Raw genomic sequence first — 19,567 nt, 5'->3', positions numbered from 1 at the left:
GTCCTTCATTGGGGTTATGTTTTTAGCATAATAGTACCAATCACGTAAGAATAAATATAACTCTAAAAGGGGGATTAGTTGTATTATGTCTCAGGAATTGTCACTTTATTTACATTTCCTCTTACCTTCTTCAATACTGGGAATTGAAGCTGGATCACTTTAGAACAGAGATATATCCCCAGCCTTTTTATCATTCTCCTTCAATTACTCAGCCAGGCCTCAAACTTTCCCTCTTTCTGCCTCAGCTTCTCTAGTAGCTAGGATTACAGGTGTATGAGACAACTGTGCCTGACTGACCTATATGATTTCTTAATATCTAAAATCTACTTTTTGAAATTAACAATTTTGTTCTCATTCACAAATTAACCAATCACCATCACCTGTGGCTTAGAAAATTTAAATGACAGTTAAATCTATTATAAGTTGAGACAAGAATTTGAATCTGAACCGTATTTAGTTATTTGATATTTATGTCTATAGCTTGCCCTCCATTCCTTTCCTTCCCTCCCACCACCTCTCTCTTCCCCTTAGTCCTTTTAATGTAGAAATTCATCTGTACAGAAACAAAACAGGCAGCTGAGAATTCCAGTGAAGACTGGAGAATTGATCTCCATCTTCTTTCAAACAGTCCTCCCCAAGAGGTTCTAAATTTTATTCTCAGCTACAGCATAGCCTGTGGTTTGATTTGGAAGAGTGAATTAAGCCTTTATAGAAGAAGAAGGTGCATGCCCTGAAGAAATGCTATGTGACATAGGATATCACATATGTAAAGAAAACAGAGAGACTGGCATTTCATAATAAGTAAGCCTTTGTAAAATATTTTAAACTTAATCTAATTAATAACTGATAGCATTTTGATTTGTTATAAGTGCGTTCAAGATGATTGCTTTCCTTTCTTTTTGGTTTGCTTTTTTGATTTGTTCTTCTTAGATATACAGTATAGCCGAGTGAAGATGATTGCTTTTCCACTGAAGTTCATCAGACCAAGCCTTCTGAAACAATTTGCTTCCAAGAGTACCATCATCACCCAAGGTAATGAACTCTACGTTAAGACTGTGCAAGAGAGCCATATATAAGCATCTGAATGCTTAGGAGCCACTTCTCTCAGCCCTAACACTGTTTCTCCTGATCTAGAGGCCAAAATCATGGACCATTTACTCCTGTATGAAGCAGGCTCTGAATTCTGCAGAGATGACACTGAGATACCAGTTGCTTTTGACACTGAGCTCAGAAGATTCTAGGCCATGACTACTCCCCTTCTATCCTAAGCTAGGAAGAACCCTGGTGGGACAGCCTACATTTCTACTGGGAACTGCTCTCTAGGCCATGGGGGCTGCTATATTGGGCCTGCCCTTGACATAATCAGTTGCCTGCAGCCCAGATACTAAGAAACATGCCTAGTTCCTCCTCCTGCCTCCCTGGAACCCTATGCCCATGACACAGAAGAACTCAAATTCAGCCTCAGGAGAGTGCCATGCTGCAAAGCAACCATGAAATCACCTACCCTGGCAGCTTCTCTTGGTCACATTCATGTAGTCCTAGAGAAAGGCTGCCCAGAAACATGCTGATCTTTAACCCTGAGTCCTAGGAGTACTGAGTATCAATCTGAGAGATTCTATTTATTCTCCTCTTTCAGGCAAATGTAAGATTTCTCTCTTGCACTTGTCTCCTTGTTTACTTACTAATAGGCAATTGATGTTATTTTTAGAGGCCCTCATAAGTATTTGGTTCCCTTGCTCAACAGTAGACAGAATGAAGAGAGAAGAGGATGGAGGAGTGCTGCATGGGGTGGGAGACAGAGCTTTGATTCTGAGCTGTGCTGTGGACTTGACATCAGAGTCTTAGAGAGAAGGTCTGCTTTGGTGGGCAGAGGTGTGGAAAGTATCCAGGGAGAGCAAATCAAGGAGCCCAGGTGTTGGCCTCAAACAAATCTATCCAAGTATAGGAAAGAATGTGTGGGATGGCAGGAGTTTGTTAGGTGGGAAGTGTGTCTCTTTGGACAGTATTAAGGAAGGGCCTGGAAGTCTCCAGTTTCTAATGCCTTCATACAGCTGCCCCTGCCCAGCACAATCTCTCCCAGACACTGGCCCTATTCAGACTAATGTCTCTCAGATATGGTTTAATACCCACCAGAAAGAGGAGGTCTTACAAAGCAGAATTTCTGCCTCTGGTTTTTGGATCCCTGTGTTAATGCAGTTAATATATATAGAAAATGTAAAATTGTCTATTTAGAAATTGATTTCTTGATTGAAAAGCTTATATGAAAGGAAAACTTTAAAATTTTAAGATAAAATTTTGAAAGGCATTCTTTTACCCGTATTTTTGCTCAAATCAAAATGGATCAAGGAGCTTGATATCAAATCAGAGACTCTGCATCTGATAGAAGAAAAAGTTGGCTCCAATCTACATATTGTGGGGTTGGGCTCCAAATTCCTTAATAGGATACCCATAGCACAAGAGTTAAAAACAAGAATCAACAAATAGGATATACTCAAACTAAAAAGTTTTTTTTTTTCTCAGCAAGAGAAACAATAAGAGAGGTAAATAGGGAACCTACATCCTGGGAACAAATTTTTACTCCTCACACTTCAGATAGAGCCCTAAAACCAGAGTATACAAAGAACTCAAAAAATTAAACAATAAGAAAACAAATAACCCAATCAACAAATGGGCCAAGGACCTGAACAGACACTTCTCAGAGGAGGACATACAATCAATCAACTACATGAAAAAATGCTCACCATCTCTAGCAGTCAGAGAAATGCAAATCAAAACCACCCTAAGATACCATCTCACTCCAGTAAGATTGGCAGCCATTATGAAGTCAAACAGCAACAAGTGCTGGCGAGGATTTGGGGAAAAGGGTACACTTGTACATTGCTGGTGGGACTGCAAATTGGTGCGGCCAATTTGGAAAGCAGTATGGAGATTCCTTGGAAAGCTGGGAATGGAACCACCATTTGACCCAGCTATTCCCCTTTCCCGGACTATTCCCTAAAGACCTTAAAAGAGCATACTATATCGATGTTCATAGCACCACAATTCATAATAGCTAGACTGTGGAGCCAACCTAGATGCCTTTCAATAGATGAATGGATAAAAAAATGTGGCATTTATACACAATGGAGTATTACTGTGCACTAAAAAATGACAAAATCATGGCATTTGCAGGGAAATGGATGGCATTAGAGCAGATTATGCTAAGTGAAGCTAGCCAATCCCTAAACCAAATGCCAAATGTCTTCTTTGATATAAGGAGAGCAACTAAGAACAGAGCAGGGAGGAAGAGCATGAGAAGAAGACTAACATTAAACAGGGACAATAGGTGGGAGGGAAAGGGAGAGAGAAGGGAAATTGCATGGAAATGGAAGGAGACCCTCATTGTTATACAAAATTACATATAAGAGGAAATGAGGGGAAAGGGGGAAAAAACGAGAGAGAGAAATGAATTACAGTAGATGGGGTAGAGAGAGAAGATGGGAGGGGAGGGGAGGGGAGGGGGGATAGTAGAGGATAGGAACCGGGCAGCAGAATACAACAGTATGGCAATATGTAAAAACGTGGATGTGTAACCGATGTGATTCTGCAATCTGTATACGGGGTAAAAATGGGAGTTCTAACCCACTTGAATCAAATGTATGAAATATGATATGTCAAGAACTATGTAATGTTTTGAACAACTAATAATTAAAAAAGAAAAAAAGAAAAAAAATGTAAAACTAACCTGATAAGAACATCCTGAAAGCAGAAAGATTTTAATACTTTTTATGGAGAAAATGTATATTTTATGAATGAAACCTAAGGCCATTCTTTTGCGGTGGTTAAAAATAAAAGGGATTGTAACAGGCTGAAAGGCAAGAAGTGGGATGTTAAGGCACAGTTGTGTTCCTTTTGCCTTTAGGAACAGAAACTGAACACACTCAGTTTAAGCAAAAGGGATGAACATAACTCATAATCTGATCAAAAAGCAAAGACAGAGTTAAGACTGAACATCAGAGAATATTGCTCAAAAACACACAGCAACAGACTCACAAAGAAAAACTTTAAGAAATTAGAAAAAACTGGATCAGGAGGCCATCAAGCCTAAAGCAAACCTCTTCAGAGCCACAAAGGCCCCAGCAAATGTCAGAATACCAGGTCACTCCAAGTGTTGGTGGGAATGAGTGCATGCAGTAATGCACAATACTATTGTTGGAAAGTAAATGCTGCGTTCACCCTAAAAAACGATTTGGCAATGCTCAGCAAAATTCAGGTAATACTCTTTTGAGGGAACAGTTATGTTTATGGGCACCTGCCATAGATAAATTCTCCCACAGGTGCATAGGGACAATTATGTGTGGTGATAGGGGACAGCAGCAATATGAATGTCCACTGCAGAACAACAGAGAGGTAGGGTGTGCTGAGGCACATCAGAGGCTACTATGTCAGAATTCAAAGCTTCAGATGAAATGTACATAAAAAGATCTTAGTAACTTGCATAGAAGGGCTTTGATTGCAGATTAGTAGTAGAGTTCTTGCCTGGTATGCATGAGGCACTGGGTTCACTTCTCAATGCTACCACAAAAAGTTAATTAATAAATAAATAAACAAAAATGTTAAAATTTCTTCTTAATAAAATTAGATATGTCCCCTGAAACTTTTTACATCAAGTGAAAATATAATCACCTGAAGAATGGATCACTCCTCTTCCTATAACTTGTCCAAGGTGATCTCTGAAAATGTTTTACTATTATCTTGATACACAAAATCTTACAAATCAAGAGGTTCAAATCTTTGTGTTCACTTTTAAAACATAAAGAAACTGCCAAGGCCATCACGGGTATGCATATTCAAAGGGTCACCAAGTGTCTGAAAGATGTCACTTTAAAGAAACAATGTGGTTTGACATAGTGGTTCATGCCTGTAATCCCAGCAGCTCTAGAGACTAAGACAGGAGATTCCCAAGTTCAAGGTCACCCCCAGCAAATTTGTGAGGGTTTATGCAACTTAGTGAGACCCTGTCTCAAGATAGAAAATTTAAAAAGACCTGAAGATTAACTCAGTATTAAGTACCCCTGGGTTCAGTCATCAGTAACCAAAAAAACAAAGACAAAAACAAAAAATGTGTGCCATTCCACTGTTAAAATGGTAGAGTTGATTTTGTGTGTCTATACTAAAGAGTGGGGCTGACATAAGGTCCATGGACCAAAAAAAGTGCTCAGTTTTGGCAGACATCCTTAAATATGGAGAGAGTAATGCTGAACTTGAGGATTTAGATGTGGATTTTTTGGTCATGTATCCAAATTAGCAAAGAACCGAGATACACTGCCACACTTACAGAGCTCATGGATAGATGAACTCCCCCTGCCCCATTGAGATAATCCTTACTGAAAAAGAATTTTCTCCTAAACCAGAAGAAGAATGAGCATAAACACAAAAACATGCACAAAAAAGAAAAAAAAAAGAAGAAATATGTTTCTAAGTTGCTGAGACTGGCCTTAAACTTTAAATCCTCCTGCTGCAGGCTCTTGAGTCACTCAGATTACACCTGTGCTGCGTCAGACCTGGCTAAATACATATTTAAGTAAAATCAAAATGGGAGGAATTGCGATAAAAAAAGAGAGAGGAGATAAAGGGGAACATCTTAGGATAGAATAATCCTATTAACATTAAGAAAGGTTAGGATTCTGAAAAAAAAAAAACCTATGGATAATGTGACATTGATTTGCCCTTTAGACATGAAAATTATAGGAAATTTAGATACGCTTTGATGCAGAAAATCTAAGCATAGATTAGAAAATTTACAATTCTAGGGGCTGGGGCTGGGGCTCAGAGGTAGAGCACTCACTAGCATTTGTGAGGCACTGGGTTTGATCCTCACCACTACATAAAAATAAATAAATAAAATAAAATTGTGTCTGTCTACAATTAAAAAAAAAAGAAAAGAAAAATTACAATTCTAAATAGCCATAGGACTCTCCTTTTCTCAACACAACCTGCTCCCCTTACTCATTTCCCTACTTAGGCATGAATGCTTTAAAACTTAACTTCTCCATCCAGCTCCAGGATGAATTAGCTTATCATCTGAAGACTATGATCCAGCACCACTGAGTCAGGCAATCCCTGCACATATGGGGTGAATTAGCTGAGTGCAATTACCCATTCAGGCAATCCCAGCAAATGAAGAGACTGAGGGACAAAAAACACGTTTGAGGCCATCCTAGGCAACATGGCCAGATCTTGTCTCAAAACAGAAAATAAAAAAGGCTAAGAAGACGCTCAGTTGTAAAGCCTAAGATTCAATCACTAGCATGACTGGAAAAAACAAAATGGGGTGCACAATTGGGCACAGTAATTATATTATGTGGTTGGTTTGTTTATTTTTGTTTTGGATACCAGGAATTGAACTCAGGGGCACTTGAGAATGGATCCACATCCCAAGTGCCACGGTATGGCTGGGCACAAATAACCGAGCTGCCACAAAGCCTTGTAGGTTCAAACAGCAACTCTTTATTCCCCAACTCTCGCCGGCACTGCACACACACTCCTCGGGAACACACTCCTTCCACCGAGCTCCTCACGCCCAATCTCCCCAAACCCCACGAGAACTGCCCAGAACTCCAAAGTAGCAGGTGCCCGAGGCAGAATCCCGGAGCCGCCCTATACCCAGAGCAGGGTCCATATACAACTCAATCAATCCAGCCTCCTCACAGCAATTATATACAGCTTAACTCAAATCATCATCTCAATGGTTCACTGGCATCACATTTCAACCATTCCCTCTGGCAATATGCCAGGCATCATTCTAACTTGGCTGTGGCTCTCAACATCTCCCTCCTTCTGTTTAATTAAACAACGAGCATGTGGCTAGGGGCCATGCCTGTTGTCCAAATCTACATATGGTCCTTATCTGTCATCAGATGAGCTGACCTCAAGGCATCAGCCTTCTGTCTTAGGTTGGTACCATTGCAATTGGATCTTACCCGTCATTGACTACCGGTCCAGCATACAGCTATCCTTGTGGATAGGCCTTTGCACCAGTGGGGGGGGGGGGTGAGGTTCTTTGCCTCACCTCTGTTGGCCCCCAAATTTGGCCTTTGCACCAGTGAGAGGGTGAGGTTCTTTGTCTCACCTCTGTTGGCCCCCAAATTTGGCCTTTGCACCAGTGGGGGGAGGTGAGGATTTTTGCTTCACCTCTGTTGGCCCCCAAATTTGGCCTTGGTGCCAGTGGGGGGGTGTGAGGTTCTTTGCCTCACCTCCATTGGCCCCCAAATTTTAGACTATCACAAGCAGAAGGGAGAAGGATGCAAAATACCATGACACCAAGCCAAATGACGGCTCTTTTTGGAAAAATTGTACCACTGATGACACCATCAGCAAAGATGCCCCAGCACTACCACAATTTGTTGCACCAACAGATAGTTCACAATGTGTACAAGTGATACATAGTTCAGGCAAGTTCTACAAGCAGTTAAAAGCAGAGGAATCCATCAATATGTCCATTTCCTCCCAAAGTAAATCGACTCCTTGATTGAGCATCACTTGTTGAGTTATTATTCATTGATGCATCAGTTTATACAGTTTACTGTGATAGCTATCGAATAAACTGTAGTTTGGTTTTATCTTTGTCTTCAGTGGCACTGGGATGAAGATAGGAATTCTGGCAATGATGGCTAAAAAATATATATATATATATAACATTCCAGCAGGCACTAAGAAAACAATTTTCTGAACAATTTACATTATCCTGAACAGAATTATTAAATATAATGAAAAGGAAAGGTGAAAGTAAAAAAACAGATCTGTTAACCACCTTTAAAACAATCCTCAACAGCTGTTTACCTAATTTAAATTAAACCATTTAAATCACGTGAATAAAAAAAATATTTGGATCCATTTTTTCATGAGTGCTTCTCATATATGATATATGGACATACGCACATACAGACATACAACACAAAACAGAAGTGTGCACATATAACATACAACACATAAGACAATAGTAAAGGCCTTGTAGCTTTTCACAGGTGAAATCTCGATTGCAATGTTTAAAAACTCCACAGTCAAAAAATAAAACTGATCAGAAAAACATTAACCTAGGTCTGTATGAGCTCAAAAAATAAAATAGAACTTTATGATGTGGGAAAAGGCAGTAATAAAACAGATATTGAAAAAAAGCATCATGGTTACCACCTAGGTTTGACTTTCTTTCTTTCTTTCTTTCTTTCTTTTTTTTTTATATCCCTTTCTTCTTCCTGTAACTTGCATATGGGTCTGAAGGTAATCCCACAAACAAGCCCCAAGGTTTTTTACATTTAAAATAGGCCTTAATGGTGTTCATTATTCATTAGCCTCCAGGTGTGGGAGAATCACTGTTGCAGATGTAAGAATAGCCAAGCTGGAGTTCTGGATATCAGCTGTTATGGATTTGAGTCAAATCATCTTCTTTTTGGTCTGTAGAAATCGCTTTGGTTAGTCTCTCTGGAATCCAAATCAGCTGCTGTTCTCCCTGTGGAAACACACAAACAGACCCCTGACTCCAGACAATCACTAGGTCAGGACCTTTCCATTGTCCTGTTAGAATATCCTTCCAAAGTACCTTGGGCTTATGTAGATTTTTTGGACACATGTGCCTTTCTGCAGCACTAAGCCCTGGTGAATCCAAATTTAAAAAGTTTAGAGTAAAAAGGGTTATTTAAAGTTTATCTTTGGGGGATATATACCCCTTTCCAATTCCCTCTTTTTGCTTTAACAAGTACATTTTAATAGTTTGATGAGCTCTTTCAACTATGCCTTGTCCCTGTGGATTGTATGGGATTCCTGTTATATGAGTAATGCCAAATGATGAGCAAAATTGTTTAAAAGAAGTAGAGGTATAGCCAGGGGCATTATGTGTTTTTAACTGTTTTGGAATGCCCACAGTGGCAAAATTTTGTAAGCAATGAGCTATAATATCTTTAGATTTTTTCCTCCGGCATGAAGGGAACCCATCAAAAATCCAGAAGAAGTATCAACTATAACATGCAAATATTTTAATTTTCCAAATTCTGGCAAGTGTGTGATGTCCATCTGCCAAATATGGTTAGGTATCAGTCCTCTAGGTTTGACTCCAAGATTAACTTGTAGTAAAAAGGTCACACAATTTTGACATTGTTTTATTATTTATCTAGCTTGTTCCTTAGTTATTTTAAAATGCTTTTGTAAAGTATTAGAAGAAATTTGTAGTTTCTTCTAGTGTAGAAAAAAATATGTATGTCATGTGTAGTTTTATCTGCTAAATCATTGCCCAAACTAAGGGCTCCATGCAATCCTGTATGTGCCCTGATATGTCCTATAAAGAATGGATCTTTTCTGTCCCAGATTAGACTTTGTATAGTGGAAAACAAAGAGAAAACAGTAGAGGAAGGGGAAATCCTACCAGCGTCTTCGAGGGATACTATAGCATTAACTATATACTGACTATCAGAAAATAAATTAAATACAGAATCTTTAAACATACAAAAGCTTGTAATACTGCATTAAGCTCTACCTTTTGAGCTGATTTTTTGGGTTCAAAAAATGTAAAAGTTTGATCAGGGGTAACTACTGCTGCTGTACCATTATTTGACCCATCAGTGAATATATTTGGAGCATTCATGATAGGTGTTTTTCTTGTCATTTTTGGAAAAACTACAAGATTCAATGACCAAAAAGACAATAAAGGATTACATGGTAAGTGATTATCAAATGAAACATTAGATTTACACATGATTATTGCCCAAGTATTTAACTCATTAGCTAACTCATCAATTTGATCCATAGTATATAGAGTAATAATTTTATTGGGAGAAATTCCAAACACTCCCTTTGCTGCTTTTATTCCTTTGAGTATTAATTGTCCTACAGCCTCAGGATACCTAGTAAGAATAGTGTTAGGAGAATAAGATAAATGTATCCACAATAATGGACCTTCTTGCCAAAATACTCCTGTAGGAATTTTTTTGTTGGTAGCACAATAAATAATAAAGGCAAACTTATATCAATTGTATCCAAATGCATATTTTCCATTTATGTTTCAATGATTTTTAATGCCTTTCTTGCTTTAGGCATTAACATGCGGGGTAAATTTGGATCTGATGGACCTTTTAGGATATCAAATAAAGGTCCCAAATCTCCTGTTGGTATGCCTAGATAAGACCTTATCCAATTTATGTCTCCTAATAACTTTTGAAAGTCGTTAAGTGATTTGAGTTGATCTACTCATATTTGAATTTTTGGACGGACCATGGTTGAGGATAATAAAGCTCCTAAATAATGAATTGGAAAATTTAATTGTACTTTATCAATTGCTATCTCTAGATTATAATTTTTTAATAAATTTGTAAGTGTGGCATAACATTCTAGCAATGTGTTTTTATCTTTGTGTGCTAATAATACATCATCCATATAGTGAAATATTTGTAGTTCAGGATTTTGATTTCTAAGTGGCTGGATTGCTTTGTTAAGATAAATTTGACACATAGTTGGGCTGTTAGCCATCCCTTGAGGGAGTTCTTTCCATTCATATCTCTGATCAGGACCTTCATGATTCAGTGAAGGGATAGTAAATGCAAAACATGGACTATCCTCAGGTTGAATTGGAATTGAAAAAAAACCAATCTTTAATATCTATAGCTAAAACATACCAGGTTTTTGGCAAAGCAGACAATTGGGGAATCCCTGATTGAGCAGGTCCCATAATAACCATCTCATTATTAAATCTTGCAATAATCTCCATTTACCAGATTTCTTTTTAATGACAAAAATGGGAGTATTATGGGGAGATATGGAAGGTTGCATATGTCCCTCCGCTAATTGTTTTTTGACCAGGTCATGGGCTGCTTGTATATTTTCTTTAGTCAGGGGCCACTGAGGAACCCATACTGGTCATTCTGACTTCCAAGTAATTTTTATTGTCTCAGTGACCCCTTCTGAAAACCCAATCCATGTCTATTTATTTCTTGATCTATTTGAATTGGTGCTGCTATACCTTGTTCTTGTTCTCCTAATCTTCTTTCTTTCCTAAAACCTTGTCTAGCCCTAATAGTGGGTGCATTTGGATTGATGTCATTTGTTAATGTCAAACCTAATTGATCTAGGACATCTCGTCCCCATAAATTTATAGGAAGATGATCCAATACATATGGCTGTATAGTTCCTTCACATCCTTCAGGATCCTTCCAATCTAATAGCATTGCACTTCTATGGGGATTATTTGCCACTCCTAGGCCCCGAAGCATTTGAGTGGCCTGTTGTAATGGCCAATGTTTTGGCCATTCTTGACGAGGTATGATGCTAAGGTCTGCACCTGTATCAAGTAGCCCATTAAATTCATATCCTTGAAAATTTAGTTTTAGCATGGGGCGAGAATCTAAATTTAAAGTCAGCATAGCCCAATCTACACCTGTGGAGCCTAATCCCCTAAGAACCTCTTTCTATAGTATTACTGGAAAATTTATCATACAGGCTGGGTATTATTAAAACTGTGCTATTCTATCTCCTGGTGAAATTACTGATATACCCTTTGGAGAACTAGCTATAATTTTTATTTCACCTTCATAATCGGGATCAATTACCCCAGGACTTATCATAAGTCCTTTTAGAGTAGAAGAACTGCGTTCCAATAATAAACCTACTGTTTTTTGGGGAAGAGGTACTTTTACCCCTATGGGAATGATTTGAACTCCCATCTCTGGAGTTAGTACTGCTCTGGTGGAGGCATAGATGTCCAATCCTGCGCTCCCTCTGGTTTGTCTGATGAGAGATCTAATGGACAATGTGTCCTGGGCATTACCCTGATGGTGTTGCTGGGTTCCTCCAGTGCCCCGTATTTTTGTGGTCGTGGGCCCCAGAGCATTCGGCCCCCCTGTCCAATTTTGGCAATGAAACCTGATGCTTTTCTCCACGATATCATGGGTAAACACTTGGTCCTTATCCGTTTTTTGATAAGGGAGTACCCTCTATGGTGGTTTTAGAACGGCATTCATTAGCCCAATGTCTCCCTCTATGGCATCGTGGGCAAATACCCGGTATTCTACTCCTTTGATACCTAGCTTTGTTAAACCCTCCTCCTATGGGGCAATTCCTTTTAAAATGTCCTGTTTGTTCACAACTGTAGCATGTTTTTGGCCTGGCATCTAAAGCCTGTTGTACTGTAGCTGCCAAGACTTGCCCTTGTTCATTAATGTCTCTACGCAATTTAATATATGTGTTTAAATCTTTATGTTTCCATGGGTTAATGGCCTGCTTGCAGAAATGATTTGCTTGCTCATAAGCCAGTTGTTTTATTAATGGCATTGCTTATTCTGTATCCCCCAAAACTCTGACAGCTGTTTGAATAAGCCTATCTACAAATTCAACGTAAAGTTCATTAGCTCCTTGTATTACCTTAGATAATTGACCTTGTAAATCTCCATGTCCTTGTAAAGTCTTCCATGCCCTAACTGCATCTGCAGCAATTTGTGAATATATGGCAGGATCATATGCAATTTGTTGCCGCTGATCCTCATAAGGTCCTTTTCCTAACAACATATCTAGATTTCTCTGAGGATAACCGGCTGCTGCATTTCACCTTGTAAAATTCCATCTCCGTGCAAAATTCCTCATTGACAACCTTCCATAACAAATATTGTCCTCCATTTAGCACAGCTTTATACATGCTAGTCCAATCTGCTGGTGTCATGTCCAAGTTGGTAATGGATTCGACCGTACTTACAGTGAACAGTGCTTGGGGATCATAGGTTGTTACATCCTCTTTTAGCTGCTTCACTGTTTTGAAATCTAAAGCATGGTGAATTCACTGCCCTCCTGCCTGCTTAAGTACAGGGCATGCTAATCTTTGAGGTCCTGTCTCAGGATCCCATCTATCAACTCAGGGGTTGAGGGCCACTCAGCTGTCTCCATAGGTGGAGCTGTTGGTTGAATTACACCCTCTGGTGATAGAACGGTGTTAGTAGCAGCCTCCTGTTGTAGTTTTTTCCCTAACAGCTGTTTCTCCTCTGAGCTTTCTTCCTTTAAATTTTCTTCCTCTGTCTGACTAGCTTGAGAGACCTTCTCTTTTGTTTGATCTACCATGTTTTCTATCATAGTCTGAACCTCTAACAATTTACTTAACACTCTTTTAGTTTGTTTTTTACTAATTTCTGATCCCATCTTTCTACTATAAAGATAACACAAAACAAAACCGAAACAGAATGAAACCAAAATGGAACAAAAATGCATTGTATCAATTTTTCTATTTTCTTGAAATGTATGTTCATGGTCTATTTATATCTCTATCTCAGGGGCGAACAACTTCAAGCCTTCAGCCAATCATTTTCCCCAGTTTGCCTGAGAAAGTTCTAGGGACAGCAACTTGAAATAAAAACAAAATAAATCAAAACAAGAACACATTGTTTTTTGAAGTGGTCACCCATTCTCTTGCTCTTCCTTAGGGGTGAGCAATTTCACTTACCTCCAAGCTTCAGGAGTTCCCCACACGGGCCACCAAATGCCGCAGTCTGGCTGGGCACAAATAACCGAGCCACCACAAAGCCTTGTAGGTTCAAACAGCAACTCTTTATCCTCCAACTCTCACTGGCACTGCACACACACTCCTTGGGAACACACTCCTTCCACCGAGCTCTGCGCGCCCAATCTCCCCGAACCAATTATTTACTGGCGTCACCTTTCAACCATTCCCTCTGGCAATATGCCAGGCATCATTCTGACTTGGCTGTGGCTCTCAACACCCAAGCCCCCCTTTTTTGGTATTTTATTTAGAGACAGAGTCTCTCTGAGTTGCTTAGCACATCACTCTTACTGAGGCTGACTTTGAACTCAAGATCCTCCTCCCTCAGTGTCCCAAGACACTGGGATTACAGGGGTGCATCACTATGCCCAGCTAATTTTCTATGTTTATCTGAAATAGGGAGATAATTTTTACAATGATTTGAAACTGCCAAGGACTGGAGTCTGCCTTCCCACCCACACCCATCCACCTTTTCACTACCTAATTCAATCAAAGCCAATGAATGCCTTCAGGATTAGTCCATTTGCACCTTAATCCTATCAGGTTCTTGAATCAATTTGTGATGCAAATGAATGTCCCTCCACAAGACTGGATATGGCTTCTGAGGTCAGCTCCAAGAAAGACTACTATAAAAAGGTGCAGTCCATGCCAGACTGAATCATTTGCTCCTTTTCCTAGACCAGCTACACACCTTGGCCCTGAAGGAAAGCTGAAACTATGGCAGTCTGTTCTGTTAACCTCAGGATCCCTGACTCCCAGGAGGGCATGTCCAGAGACCAACATGCCACCAGTCCTGAACCCAGAACAGGTGTGGGCCTGGGCAATGGATAATTTTCCTGCACTGAGCTGCCACTCCTGCCAGTGCCTCCAGAGCTGCCGAGATGTGAATTTTCTGGTAACCCAACTGCCTCACTGGGCTTACACAGAGCAGGGAACTGTTCTGAGAGTAATGTACTAACAGAATATGTTGTTACAAGTGTACCCTTTTCCCCACATCCTCGACAGCACTAGTTGTTGTTTGACTTCATAATGGCTGCCATTCTTACTGGAGTGAGATGGTATCTTAGAGTGGTTTTAATTTGCATTTCTCTGATTGCTAGAGATGATGAGCATTTTTTTCATGTATTTGTTGATTGATTGTATGTCCTTCTCTGAGAAGTGTCTGTTCAGATCCTTGACCCATTTGTTGATTGGGTTATTTGTTTTCTTATTGTTTAATTTTTTGAGTTCTTTGAATACTCTGGATATTAGGGCTCTATCTGAAGTGTGAAGGGTAACAATTTTTCCCAGGATGTAGGCTCCCTATTTACCTCTCTTATTGTTTCTCTTGTTGAGAAAAATCTTTTTAGTTTGAGTATATTCCATTTGTTGATTCTTGATTTTAACTCTTGTGCTATAGATGTCCTATTAAGGAATTTGGAGCCCGACCTCACGAGATGGAGATTAGAGCCAACTTTTTCTTCTGTCAGATTCTGAGTTTCTGGTTTGATCCCTAGCTCCTTGGTTCATTTTGAGTCAACTTTTTTGCATGGTGAGAGAAAGGGATTCAGTTTCATTTTGTTGCATATGGATTTCCAGTTTACCCAGCACCATTTGTTGAAAATGCTATCCTTCCTCCATTTCATGCTATTAGCCCCTTTGTGAATTGGTCTCTGTGTCCTCTATTCTGCACCATTGGTCTACCTGCCTGTTTTGGTGGCAGTACCATGCTGTTTTTGTTACTATTGCTCTAAAGTATAGTTTAAAGTCTGGTATCACTATACCGCCTGTTTCACTCTTCCTGCTTAGAATTGCTTTTGCTCTTCTGGGTCTTTTATTTTTCCAGATGAATTTCATGATTGCTTTTTCTATTTCTGTGAGAAATGCCATTGGGATTTTGATTGACATTGCATTAAACCTATAAAGTACTTTTGGTAATATTGCCATTTTAATGATTTTAGTTCTGCCTATCCATGAACAGGGTATATCTTTCCATCTTCTAAGATCTTCTTCTATTTCTCTCTTTAGGGTTCTGTAGTTTTCATTGTATAGGTACATTGCTGGTGGGACTGCAAATTGGTGCAGCCAGTTGGAAAGCAGTATGGAGATTCCTTGGAAAGCTGGGAATGGAACCACCATTTGGCCCAGTTATTCCCCTTCTTGGGCTATTCCCCAAACCCTAAAAAGAGCATACTACAGGGATACAGCTACATCAATGTTCATAGCAGCACAATTCACAATATCTAGACTTTGGAACCAACCTAGATGCCCATCAATAGATGAATGAATAAAAAAATGTGGCATTTATACACAATGGAATATTACTCAGCACTAAAAAATAACAGAAATGGATGGCATTAGAGCAGATTATGCTAAATAAAGTTAGTCAATCCCTAAAAAACAAATGCCAATGTCTTCTTTGATATAAGGAAGGCGACTCAAAACGGAGCAGGGAGGAAGAACATGAGAAGAAGATTACCATTAAGCAGGGATGAGAGGTGGGAGGGAATGAGAGAGAGAAGGATAATTGCACAGAAGATGGAAGGAGACCATCATTGTTATACAAAATTACATATAAGAGGATGTGAGGGGAAAGGGGAAAAAAGAGAGAAATGAGTTACAGTAGATGGGGTAGAGAGAGATGATTGGAGGGGAGGGGATGGGAGGGGGGGTAGGAAGGGGATAGGAAAGGCAGCAGAATACAACAGACACTAGTATGGCAGTAGGTATAAACATGGATGTATAACCAATGTGATCCTGAAATCTGTACATGTGGTAAAAATAAGAATTCATACCCCATTTGAATCAAATGTATGATACATGATATGTCAAGATCACTGTAATATTTTGAGCAACCAATAAAAAAAATATGTTGTTACACAGCAGCAGAGAGTTGAGAGGGGCCCAAAACACCTCAACACTGAGATATATCCTCTGTTGTTTTTATCTTTTAAGAGAGAGTCTCACTAAGTTGCTTGTGGTCTCATTAACTTACTGAGACTAGACTGCAACTTATGATCCTCTTGCCTCAACCTCCTGAGTAGCTGGAATTACAGACATTTTAGGGATTGATAATGGTCAATTGCATAGAGGTAGTACACAAAGCTGGCTGACTTTCACAATCACTAACTCTATTTCAAAATCTTAGGTTGAAATAAATCATGTTTTTTTTTAAAAAATAATGTTTATTTTTTAGTTGTAGTTGAATATAATAACTTTATTTTTATTTATTTATTTTTATGTGCTGATGAGGATCTAACCCAGGGCCTCTCATGTGCTAGGTAAGTGCTCTGTCACTGAGTCACAACCAGCCCTTTTCTATTTTTAATTTCAGGGCAAGACTCTCCTTGGAGATTATGTTCACATTTATTTTCTATATGGTATTGTTTTCCTGAAATACACTTAAAAGTCTCGTGATCTTTTATTGAAAATAATTCATGAAGACATTTTTATGTTTGAGAGAAAGAAGCCACAGTGTAGGTTTTACTGTCACAATTTTTGTCACTAAGATTCAAGGAGGAGTAGTTTTTATCATTGGGAGTCTAAGAACACACAAAAAATCATAGACTCCTTCACAAAGTTCCATCTTAACCATGCAGGACCAAGTGAATTCTGCTTTGCAGTGGGTTTATAATTTGGCCCCTCTAGAGATAGAACCCCAGATGCTGCTAACACAAATCTCTAGGATACCAGGCAGGGCTCACTCACCCACTAGGCAAAGTGCCTAAGGCCTTATAATACTTTAGGGGCCTACAAAATTGTTTTCATTTCTTATAAAACTGAAAGAAAACAATTAACTCTAATACCTAATATAACATCTGATGTATAATATTAACATCTTGTCTTAAAACCATAGTGAAAGGATATGATTTTTAATTTAATGTATTGATAGGGTTTTCAGTGCAGGAATGAGTCTCTGAAGCTACAAGTGTGCATGGGGCCAAGAGTCAGGGTGAATTCCTGCAAGGGGCAGAGGGCTACAGGTTCTGTTGCAATTCCCCAGACTGAGGAAGGCTTAGCCTTTGACAAGTAGCACAGGGAGAGGCCAAGTGCTTTGGTCTGAGTTAGGGAATGTACCAGGAAGAGAAGGAGGTATCTCCTGACTAGACCCCTATTTAATTGTACTATGACACTTTTACTTAACTAATCTTTAACTAACCTTAACTAATCTTTGTATGATTTAAAGGTTTGTCTTTTAATAATCTTCAGTATCTTTTGCATCCATTTCATAATTTAATAATCTTCTTAATTGAATTACTTTTATATCATTTGCATCCATTTTGCAGACTAAAATCTCAGTATATTTTTGTAGTTTTTGTGACTCTACAAATATTTTGTTAAAAAGATCATTACTTAAATTTCATTTCACTAGAATAATATCCAGGAAGACACAGAAAGGAATGAAAGTGAAAGAATAAGAGTCCTATACACACAAAAAAAAATGTGTAAAGCATCATTATCTTTGTTTAGAGATTTAAAATCTGAATGATTCCAAGTCAACGGGAAGCCTTGTTTTCATTACTATAAACATGTACATAGATTGTAAAATCCTTAATACTCGCTACCTCTTGGACTTATGAGAACATTTAACATGTCCTAGAACCTCTATACAATCTATTTCCTTTTGATTTCTAAGAGTTGCCTTGTTCCTAACTAAATGGATCTTTTTTATCTTATACTATGAAAGAACACTATTTTTTTGTTCATACAGTTTTTTGTTTCTGGGAATGAATTTGTGGAATAAATTTTTAAAAGTGGAATTTCTGTGTCAAATAGTATACTTAAAATTGTTAGTACCCATGGCTATGTTGCATATTCAAGTATCCTACCAAACTTATTCAAACAACCATTATTGAGGAACATATTTTTGCCAACTTTTTAACAACATGGGTTATAATGAAACTTCCTTCTTCTTTTTTGTAAAATAGGAATCAAATCCAGGGACTCATGCATGGTAGGCAAGTGCTCCACCACTGACCTACATCCCTGGACCCTGTAATAAAAATTCTTAACAGTTTCTAATATGCCATTTAAATGTGTGTTTCTTTTACTTTTCTTGTGTCTAACATTAGTGAGGCTAGCCTTATCTTTCCTACTGAAGAAGCTAGTAGTATTATATATTTGTCTGAGGGAATTTGAAAAGAGTTCTATAATTTTCAGCACTTTTCTAATTAATTTTGGGTGAATATCATTGATTATATCTAATTGTCAATAATTAGTACATTCAAAAGCATTAAATGTCCAGTTCTTATATACTTTGTTTCCTCTTTGTCTCATTCACATCCATTTTTTTCTTCACTATTATTCATCCCAATCTGTTGTCTTGCTGAATCTTCAATTATGATTTCAAATCTTTGACGTCTTAACATTCTCTTTATGGTTCCACTTAGCATGATAACAGTCAAACACTCTGGATACCCAGTGTAATCTGAACTCTCCTTTCCAGAATCCAGGCCCACACTGCCCCCAAGCATCATTACTTTTCTGCTCTAGGAGAAACACTCACGTAGTTTTAAGGCAAGAACATACCAGCAGTCAGAATTGAGTGAAACCTTGGTGGAGGGAGGACATCATTGAATAGAGCTCTAGAGTACTAGAAGGAAATGTAGCAGAGAAAAAGATTCAGGAAGAAGAAACTACCTTGAGTCCAGGAAGAAGTCAGTGTCTGGAACTGTATTGGCAATAGAAGTCACCGTCATAATCCTGGAGTTTGGGATCTATCAAAGTTGTGTGCAGTATCTGAAAAAGAAAGAAAGGTATAAGGAAAAAAGGAAGGAGGGAGGGAGAAAGGGAGGGAGAGAGGGAGCCCTTTGAGATGAAATAAGAATGCCAAACTATGATTATATGAAAAGAGCTCAGGGTGAAAATTCAACCCAGGAGACCAATACCAACTGCAAATACAAATGTAAATGTCAATCAAAGTGACTTCCATATCTGGACTTAAAAACCTATGAAATACCATCTCATGTGTTGATTTAAAACCAAGCTGCTTCATTCTCTTATACACTACAGGGTGTAATGTTTCTGATGCAAATTGAAGTCATCCCTTGCTTTGATTCTTATCAAATAGATGCTATAATT

Source organism: Callospermophilus lateralis, chromosome 1 (genome assembly GCF_048772815.1).
Source record: "Callospermophilus lateralis isolate mCalLat2 chromosome 1, mCalLat2.hap1, whole genome shotgun sequence".
Taxonomy (NCBI): Eukaryota; Metazoa; Chordata; class Mammalia; order Rodentia; family Sciuridae; genus Callospermophilus; species Callospermophilus lateralis.
This window is presented reverse-complemented; position numbering follows the sequence as displayed.